The following is an 11,308-nucleotide window of genomic DNA, read 5'->3' as shown; positions in this document are numbered from 1 at the left end:
TTACGTGGCTTATTTCAAAACTTTCATAAGTAAGTCTTTCTATGAAATTCAAACCGTTAAAAAATCGGAGTTATCATTACGCAGCTTGAGTAAGACTTGCATCGATTAGCAATTGATTTCTGATCATTCCATGCAAATTATCTTAATGTTTCCACTCAAGAATATATATTTACTAGACATTACACTTTCATGGTTGGCTACACATAACATTAATTAATCGGAATCCGTTACCATTATAATTAGCTGTTTTTTCGTTATTTATAGTGAGTTTACATTGTTCTGCAAAAATGAAACAAATAAAAGGATCCAAATAAGGCAGCTCTCTAGAATTTTGTCTTTTTAATTCCTTATCCGGTTAATGCAAGTGTAGCGTGCTTTTAATGACACATTTCACTCTTTTAAAGGAGTTTGAGGTTTCCGTTGCCCATTGAAATTGTGCAACCTCATCATTGACCTAACGGGAATCCCCAGGGAACATAACACTCCTTTCTTGAGTCTTAAGTATTGCGTCTACTTCACTCCGATTTAATTGCACATGATAACTTCGGTTTGCCATACAACAGTAAACAGAGCATTTAATCAATGTGCTAAGAAATAATTGAAGTGAGTACGTTTCTAAAAAAAACTGTGGTGCATGTGTCGGTTAGAGAGTATAACAGAGAAATAAAGTATCATCAGCTGAGTTGATAACGTAAACTGGCCACCGTTAAGAGTTTCAAAGTTGACGTTTCGAGCGTTAGCCCTTCGTCAAAGCGTTATCAACTCAGTCGATAATACCTAATTACCCCCAAACTTAAAGGCAAAAAGTAAATAGCATAGAAAGGTCGCACTTTTGGATAAATCGTGAGTTTATTGTTCTGACTCGCAAAAGATGGTAATATTTTATCGTAAAATATTTTGTCTGGTTGTAGTACGTGCGCATGTCCATCGCGTTCAACTTCCTCTGTTCATTCAAGAAATGACATACAGAAGCAAAGTTTCAAAAATCCTCCTTTAAGAGTATTTAGAGGAAATAGAGTTGCCTTCAAGCATATTCTCATCAAGCCCACAGTTTCACACCCTTAGAATGAATAAAAGGTTACGCAGTTGAAATTGATGTAGTCTACAACCGCGCTTCATCATAAAATATACAGCTTTAAGGTTGGTGAAAAAAATTCATCGTACAGTGTCTGCTTCACAAAGTTCTAATTTAAAAAGTGCTAATTATTTACTCGCTGTTTGTTTCTTTTACTTGACCTCTACGAGTTTGTCTTTCTTTGAAATTTCATGCTCATGTTTCATGCTCTTTCTCTGTTGCTCTTGATCAAACCAACCAAACTTTACTTGAATTGAAAGCGATCTTCGCAGTAATGAACACTACTTAAGTAGAAGTGAAAAGAAGGCCTGAAAAAAATTCAGGCCTGTGCGGGTATCACAGAGGTCATGGGTTCAAATGCCGTACAGGCCTGAATTTTTTCCAGGCCTTCTTTTCACTACTACTTAATAAGTAGTGTTCATTACTGCGAAGATCGCTTTCACATTCACGTCTTTAACCGCAGTTCAAATATATGACTCCCACAACCGTTTATTCACCACTTCACGGGTTTATTTGGAACCAACACAGTGACCAGCTCCCAGTTGGATTGTTAGTTCAGTTGGTAGAGCACTGCACCGGTATCGCAGAGGTCATGGGTTCCAATCCCGTACAGGCCTGAATTTTTTTCAGGCCTTCTTTTCACTACTACGTAAGTAGTTTTCATTACTGCGAAGATCGATCGCTTTAACATTCACGTCTTTAACCGCAGTTCAAATATATGACTCCCTTATATTCACAACCGTTCATTCAAACTTTAATCATCATTATTTTTTGAACAGCCAGGAACTGTGCCGAGGTTTTCAATGGCGGTCAAAGAATCAGCGGTGTTTATACAATCTATCCTGATGACAAAGCTCCCTTTGATGTAAATTGCGAGCAGACAACAGCTGGTTGAGGATGGATAGTGATACAGTAGAGGCTGAATGGCTTTGTTGATTTCAACCACACCTGGGATGACTACAAACGTGGCTTCGGTAATTTCCTCATTGGCAAATATTGGCTTGGATTGGAAAAGATCCGCCGCTTGACGGGAAATAAGTTAGAAAACAACCTTCGCGTAGATATGGGAGTAACTAATGACACAACTGTTAACGCTGAGTATGCGTGGATAAAAATTGGAAGAGTGACATATAAGTACCAGCTGAACACTGAAAATCTTATAAGTAAGTTAGCAAATTATCCTTATCACTAGCCTCAGTACCATCACAATTATAGATAGCTAACGTTGTAAATCTTAGGCCACAAATTGACCCATTTTTTTCTCTACCAATCCTGTTATTTACTCATCACATTGGCCAAACGACTGAGTTTACTGCAAGTCTCTTCTGAATCACGTAAATGCCTCTCAAACTGAAGAGGAGTCACTGGTAGTTTGTCAATACCGCAGCGAGACTAATTTTTTTGTTTTGCTTTGTTTGTTTTTAACATTAATGTAGTTATTTTTGTTTTGAATGAAGTATGAATACATTTTATGACGACAGTGATAGGAAAGAGGCAAATAAGTTAATGCAGTCGCAATGTTCTTCATTTCTATTCAAGTTTTTGCCCTCTATGCAAATTTGTTGTAAATGTAAACATTTCTTTTGCACTTTTTAAGAGGAGACTAAATTCAGTGAGAGGTGGTAAATTATTTGCTGAATAACTAAATAAACAAAAAAAGCTGTTGCGATGCAATAAATTTAATTTTTTGCACGAAATGAAAAAGCCATTCATAAATATTGGCAATGTGAAAAAATTACATTATCGTATCTTGTTGGAGTTGTCGATCTGTAAAAGAGTAAGTTGTTACACTGACATATCCACCAGCTTGGACGAAAGATCTTAGATGTGCACGATTGTGCCTGAAACGCGTATATAGTCGTTCGGCTGGCTGACCACAGTACTAGTGTGTAATATCATCTCTTTAAATTATAAAAGGTCACCATGTGGGAAATTGAGAAACGCGCAGGATCGAGAGATTAATTGGTGTCTGAAGTTCATTGTTAGATTGGATAAGCTGTTGTTTTATTTCACTTCAATGAATTTCAAAGGTCAATAATTATTTAGACAAGAAACCATTTCTGCGATCACTTTGTCGTTAATTTATTCTCTATTCAGGACAACTCTTGATCACCTCACCTTGAAAATCAATGAACTTGTTTGCGTAATTGATCCAAATTAAAAAGAATCCATACAATGTTACAAGTCGACTAAAAAACTGTAGCGGCTAGTTCCAAGAACTACTTCTGATACATACAGAATATATCATTACTTTTATTTCTCCTCGTTTCTCTAAACAGTGTTGGTGGGCCCTACGAAACAATCATTTTAAGGATCGAAACAGTCGTTTTCGACGAGCTTCACTAACCGCTGCTTCTATTTTCACTTGGACCACACATTGAGCGAATCCGTCTACCACATCCGGTTCGCGTTTGTTTTCTGCTTTTTGTATAGCGAGCGGCTAATCAAAATGAATAACACTTAAACTGACTTAGGCAATGGATGACTTTTTCCGTGTCTACATAGCCTCATCTAAACATCAGTGGGGCTGGCTGAACTCGTGAAAGTTGGCAAACCCATGAGACAGTCAGAGGGACTTGAGTGATCTTCCTAATTTTTATCAAACAAGAGGCTACACACGGAGTCTATATTCTGGCTGGACTTGCGGTTCAGAGGGAACGGATTGAAGGCCTTGCGGTACGTGTTTAGCAAAATCGCTGTTGAATACTTTACCTTGTTTACATAATATTGAGGGTTATGGAGACTTTGGAACAAGTTGATGCCATAAAACTAAAACCGCTGGATAAAACGCGGGGCCTGACCTGAGTGCCACGGCAAAATCAACAGAAAAGGAATATGTCAATTTGTGACTTACCTTGAGTCGTGGAGATATCCAGAATGATGGTAACCATCCAACTCCGCAGAATAATGAACGCATACCTCGGGCGTTCCTCAAAACCAGTATTAAATAGAATCCTGCGTTTATCAAATTTCCAGTTGCAAAATTCATCAAATTCTAACGCTGTAATTCAAATCTTTCTCTGCCTCTGGTCCGTCGGATGAAAACCAAATTACTTGCGTGGCTCTAAAGAATCCCGAATCGTATAAATAGAATTTTATTCGATCTGAAACAATAAATAAATAAGATTTCTAAACAACAGAACCTAACCAAAAATAAGAGACCTAAGCACATGATATAATCTTAAAAAACACGAACAGATTTAACCGCTAATTACATGCGGTCTTACAGAAATTACACTAACAGAAATCAACGCGAATAATTGAATGTAACAAAGCCTAAGGAAACCAAAAACGACTTAAAACAACTGACTTACTTCGTGACGGGATTCCAGAGTTAAACTAAACTGTATAATCATCAAAAACGGGAAAGCTATCCTGATTCATGCCTCCGACACGACACGTGTAAAAACTAACTAAAAACCATCAACTTACTCATATTTCAGTGTCAATCAAGATGATCAATAAGTGAAAAGAAAAGGTGAAATATTAAACTAAATAAACTTTTAAACGTAACGCAAATGTCACGCGAGCAATGTTCTTCTCGAAACAGCCTCCGCGATTTTCCATTTTTAAGTCAAGTATCGCCTCACAGTAGCTCAATAAATATTTGCATTTGCATTGATTTTGCATTTACAAGGTTTTCTCTGGCTAACATCTGATAACAAACATCTGAAGTTTTCTACCTCAGAACGATATACCACAGCAGGCATTTTATGGACCGCAAGTTTTTAGACTGATTGTGGAAGTGACCTTCACAAGTTTTTTTTTTCTTTTTTTTCAGAAAAGCATGGTTTTTCGTCCGCTAAAGAAATTATCGCCATTTTTTTGCATAAGATGATTGAATTAATCAATCGTTTATGCGCGGCCCAGTACTTCAAGCCAGGATACGCTCGATGCCAAAACTCAACCTCGTTCCCGGGCTACGTCCACCACATTGCTTTACGCCAATTAAAAACTGCCAGGTAGCACCTATAGTGCATTTTCCTGCGGAGCAAAAACCAAACCGAATTTCTGATTCAGGCCTGTTTACGACCAGAATAAAAATCATCCATACAGATACAAAAAGCTTTCAAGATTTCATTTATTTGCTACAAAACATTTATCTCAACGTTTGCTCAAAACGTTCACAATTGACCTTAAAATAAATCATTTAGAATAAAGTCGACTTAACGTAATTATAATTAATGCCTCTAGAAAGTTGTTTTTAAATCTAAAACTGAGAGCAGGGTCAGATGTAGTTCACCGGTTCAAGCTTCAGCTCTATCAAACAAATTTTGCGTTTTGTTTCCTTCAAAAGACTCTTTAAATCAATCACGTTGCCTGATAAATAGTAGATAGCTTTTTCAAACCCCTTGAAAACATTACAGAGTCTTGTAAGAGGATCTGGTAAATTATTTCATACAAACAATTATTCAACAAAAAAATCCTCCCGAAGAAAAAATTACGGGAACCTCAGGGAGAATAAGAAAAGTCCGCTGGTCTGATTTTCATTTCAAATGTTTTGGGATCGTTCTTATCAGCTTCAGGGGTTAATTTTGCCCACTGAATTGTGCAATTGCTTCCAGAATGAGGACAGATGCTATTAAGATTTCAATTAGCAGTACAAACTTCATTAATGTAGTGGTACCACCAGCCTCCCCCATATTTCCGTGCACAATCACGATTAGTTGGAAATCCGTTTCACGCACTAAATAACTTGCCATTATGATCGGAGAGAGAATCTTCAACAGTTGCAGTTGCATAAAAAAAAAGGGAGAAATAAGAAGTAAACATAAGGAGGCTCCATACTAGGGTTTTTTCTCAATGTTGGCGCGCGCCAGCGCATCGTTTTTCTAGGAAATTATGATGTTTTCGCTTTTTTAGGTCACTGAAAGCCATCAGAAGGACGATGGGCAACGTTCGGACTTTCGTTTGCTGTAGTAAGTATTATCAAAATGATTTTCGTTATTAAGCGAGGGCTCCACGAAGAGAGGCGCTCGCCAGTGATAATTTGGCTTTGATTTTCTTCAGTATGCTTCGGTGAATTTCCCAAAATTTTCTCAATATGTGAAATTTGTCCTGCCGATCATTTAAAAGCCGAAAAAATAGCGGTTACAAATGCAGTTTCATTGCTATTTTATATTTTGTGTTTTCTTCCTCTATCTCAAATTTGGTCCTATGAATTTCTCTTATCAACAGGCACTAGGGAAATATGTCGAAAGGTTCAGCAAATCTTAGGAGATTCCACCGGAAAAAATGCGATAAATCTTGCTTGAAAGATCCTCATTTTCTTCGTCGCAAACATTACGTAATGGAATAGAACTTCGCCAATATCTATACCTGTGCATGGGTAAACTTTCGAATCTGTCGCTTCATCTGTCGCCTGTCAGCAATCTTTGTGTTTTCTTTTCGTTTGATCTCTTTTTCAGGCGCAACCAAATCTCGCACGGTCAAGAAATCCTATGGAGCCTCCTTAAATAAATTTTAGCTTCATATTTGACGATCCGTAATTGTTAAGAGCCTTTCTCTAGCCTATTTTTGGCATCTACAAGTGTATAAAATCACGAGCTACTATTGTTTGTGGAGGTAATGTTTCAGAAAACACTTTTGTATTCTAAAGCATCAAAGTTACAGAGTCAAATCTGACACCTAGTTTTCTATACATCCCAGGTCTTTGTGTCACCTGATGGATTCTCTGCCACCAAGTCAAAGGGAACTTGTTTGTAAATGGGTCGTTTAGGGTTGGGCTCATGAGTGTCATATGCATGACCATGTACAAATGCATGAATAACACTGACATTTCAAGGCATACAGTCGTTTGAGGGTGGGCGAATAGCTACGAGAATTGCTACATGTGTAAGGTTGGTGATAAAAACGTTATCTAAACAAATCATCATTTATTGGGAAATAGTAGAATGGCTTACATGAATACTACCGATGTGCTTGTAATAGGCTGTCTCATTCTCGATACCAAATCATTCATTCTCCCCATGCACAATTTTGCTCGCATTTATTTCCAGATCCACGCAGAGTTTATTTTCTGTCTTGTTTTGCGTCAGGCGTTGGATCTATCTCAGCCAAAATTCACGAACAAGGAAATCACCGAATCCCTTTTTATAATTATCCCAGGTGCGGCTGAAATCAACAATGTTACATAGTCTCTTCTGGATCACTGTTCATCCTCCACAAGCTGTTGTCTGGTCGCAATATACATCAAAGGGAGCTTTGTTATCAGGGTAGATTGTATAAACACCGCTGATTCTTGCTCAGCACAATTCCTGGCTGCTAACAAAAAATAATTTGAGCTTGGTTGGTTTGATTACGGATATTGGGGAAAGACCATGAAACAAAGAAAGTCAAGTAAAAGAAACAAGCAGCGAGTAAATTATCAGCACTTTTTAACCGGCGAATCTAATTAACTGCTTGCCACTTTGTTGATAGCTGTCTTCTTCGAGTTAGATTTACAACTCAAGGGTTATAATTAGGAATATATCAGAGAACTAAGACTTACTGTTATTTACATTTCTCGGAACCTTCTTTGTTGTTTTTGCAACTTATTGAAGTTGCACGAGTTGAAGATAGCATTTGAAACGTGAATAAGAGTGTCACTGAGCAACAAATTAGAACTTTGTGAAGCAGACATTATATGATGAAATTTTTTCTCCAACCTTAAAGCTGTATATTTTGTGATGAAGCACAGTTGTAGACTGAATAAATTCCAGCTGCTCAACCATGTATTTATACCCAAGATATTCCCTAAAGCCAATACGGTGTGAAACTGTAGAGGTAATAAAAATATGCTCGAAGACAACCCTACTTCCCAGGAATCTCCCTATACTCCTAAAGGAGTATTGCAAGTAATTAAAGCTGCATGAGTTGAAGATAACATTTGAAACGTGAATAAAAGTGTCACACTGAGCAACAAATTAGAAATTTGTGAAGCAGACATTATGTGATTAAATATTTTCTCCAAACTTAAAGCTGTTTATTTTGGGATGAAGCACGGTTGTGGACTGAGGAAATTTCGACTGGGAGCTCTTTTCAGAGCTCACTAAATCCTAAATCCCCGTTCGCCCAGCAATCTGTATGCGATCGGCAGTTCTCTTACAAGCTCACTGAACCCTCGATCGTCCAACAAACTGTTAATGATCGGGAGCTCTTTCCAGAGCTCGCTGAAACCCCGATCGCTGATGTTACTAAACGTGGTGCTGCCATACGTTGACATTGTTACACAACGGATTTCTATTTGCAAAAAACTTTTTTCTTCAAAATACATCTTCTTCCTAATAGCATCCCACCTGAGAAAGCACATCCCAGGCGGGATTAAACCTAGAATCCCACCAATCCCTCTTGGGATCCTGCCTCAAATTTCAGATAGTTTCCCACCCGGGAAATCATATCCCAGGCGGGATTGCACCTGGGATCCTGCGAATCCCAGTTTAGACCCTGCATAAAATTTCAGATGGCTTCCCACAGGAAAAGTCCTTAGTGGGATCCTATTTAACACTGGAGACCACAGATTTATGAAATGTACCAGATGGGATATCTTATCAATTCCTTTTGTAACCTAATCCTTCAAATTAAGAGGATGAAATTTTCTTGGTGAGCTATAGACCCCATCAATCTATTCAGGGTCCAAAACTTTCCAACTAGCTATAGAACATACTGACACCTCCAATTGTAACATCAAACAGTACATGAATACACAGAATATATGTGATCAAGATTTCACAAGTTATTTGCAATGAACCAGCATGTGTTCGACGTTGTTTCATTAACAAATTTCTTAACCGAACACTTTTAAAGAATAACAGCACAACTCAGCACATTACTTTTTCTTCATTATTTATGCAGCCATTTACAGTGTAATTGGCTGTGGTATATCAAAGAATAGAAGAAAGACAAAACTTCAATAATTCATGTTATCAAAAATTTGACAAAGAAGGTAGTGATTTAAATTCTGCTCTCTCTTTAGTCTAATTTTTCAAAGCAAAGCAAGGTCAGAATGTTCCCAAACGTGACTAAAGTAATTTTGAAACCTTGCTGATAGATTTATATCATTGTAAAGTGTAAGCGTACGAAACTGCAGCAAGTGACCAATTCGATTCTCAGAATTATTCGAGTTTCAGTTGTGCCGAGCGTTACGTAAGCTTTATTCAAGCCGTTATATTTATTCTTTGGTAAGATTTTGATCACGTAACGAATATCACAATTTGTACTCACCACAAACTTTCAAAATCCTAGCTTTATAAATGACCACTCGATCGTTTTTTGAACCAGTCAATATGTCAACTGCTAATTGTCCCTTCTTTTAATTCCACAGCGCCAACGACTTTCTTTTCATTTACAACACTGATGCTGTTCTCGTTTTCCCATTGATCCACAAAAAAACCCATCTTTAGAAGTGTTATATTAAGCAGAACAGTTGAGAAAAGAAACAACTTGAAGCAAGAGCGGTTAATCGATGAAAAGTACATTCAAAGATGAGCGCCAAATAGAGTTTTCTTTACAGTAAATGGTTTGAACCCGGGGGTAACATGTAATAGTGTAGTTTGATCGTCCGGGTGAGTGGAGTCCTGAAAAGGACTGTGTCGGTAGTGGTGACTGACGTTTCGACAACCTGAACGGAAGTTATCATCAGAGTCAAGTGAAAGGTTGTTGTCAGTCGAATGTACTTAGTCCGGTTTGTGTACACTGATTGGTCAGTTTTGCCGTGATGTTATTGGCTGTAAGACTCAAGTGGCGAAGGTCAGTCGTGATTGGTCGGTTTGGATCCGTTAGTGAAGTTAGGTCGTTCTGTTCTGTTCGTTTGTAATGTTAACTCATCCACGACATTAACATTACAAACATTACAGTCTTACAGCATTTGTTCCCATGCTCTACTTCGTAGGTTTTTTTCCTTTCGTCGATTCGGTAAAAATTGCGTTAGAGCGTTTCAAAGACTTTATTTCGTCCATCATTTATGATGTAAATAATTTTTCAAAGATAAAACGGTAAAAACGAATGATAAAATCCGACGTTTCGGAGTAGTCATGACTCCATTATCAAGGTAAAAGTTTAAAACATGCAAATAACAGTATTTAAGCTTTGTGGCGCGAAAAATTAACATAATAGGTGCGAAGATTATACAAATACTTTCGCACGAATAGAGTCGGACTCCCTGTTTACGCTTCGCCGCTTATATTACAGATCTATAACATTTTCGCCACTGCAAGTAAATGTCGCGAGAACAATAGAATTTAGAAAGATAATTTTTTTTACTGATACCACTTACGAATATATTAATTTGTCGTTAGACCGCCACGGCTGACTACACTTAAGATTACACTTTTCAGCGTAATTTCAAATCATGAGAGGGTGTGCACAAAGTTAAATTATTTAATCGTCAATTTATGATTTATTTTCGCCATGAAACATAATGTGAGAAAATGGAATTGAGAAACGAGGAAGCAACATCGGAGTTCTACTCTCTCCACCATAAGCGGTAGAATGCACTCTGAGTTCCGCTTGAACACTCAAAAAAGAAATTAAGCGAGACAAATACATGAGTACCAAGGAAGTGTAAGGAAAATGTTGTTTCTTTGAAAGACTGATCATGAACACAAGTGCATCCTTTCATCATGAAACGGAAAGCCAGTGGCTCACACGCAGACTGTATCCGTGCCTTTGACTCATCCAGGGTCATTTTTGACGAAACATATATAGATGACTGTGGTTGTTCACGGGTTTTAGGTGAGATTGTCTTTAATGTGTGGCATATACAAGCCTTCAAAATCAGTAGGGTCACTGATGAACGTTTTCTGCTATTTATTACACCCATTTTGAAATCACTGGTGGTCGCTGTAATCTGATTGGCTCTAATTGGTGCGATTTATTCACGAAACACACCATTTTTTTGCCTTAAATCAAATCTTTTTCCCAACCAATGAGGAGGCCACATTAAAAACAAAACAACCTTAGATTTCAAGGCTTGTTTAAAGAAACCAATCAAATTGCAGGAAAATGAAAGACAAAGAGTATCATGTGGCAAATTTTGGAACTTTTGTTTCCAAAACTCTTATCCCCCCCTCCCCCTCCCCCCCCCCAAAAAAAAAAAAATGGATGAATTTAACTTCAAACCAGCTCACTACTACGTCAATAAAATTTGGGCGATTTCAAAATGGATGTAACAAAGTGGTTATTGAACTTCGTGTCGTGCAAATTTGGTCTGCAATCATACTTGTGATTTCAAATTGAACTCGCACCGCGAGCTCG

This window comes from Pocillopora verrucosa, chromosome 1, assembly GCF_036669915.1.
Source record: "Pocillopora verrucosa isolate sample1 chromosome 1, ASM3666991v2, whole genome shotgun sequence".
Taxonomy (NCBI): Eukaryota; Metazoa; Cnidaria; class Anthozoa; order Scleractinia; family Pocilloporidae; genus Pocillopora; species Pocillopora verrucosa.
The sequence above is the reverse complement of the archived record's forward strand: the minus strand, read 5'-3'. Positions refer to the sequence as shown.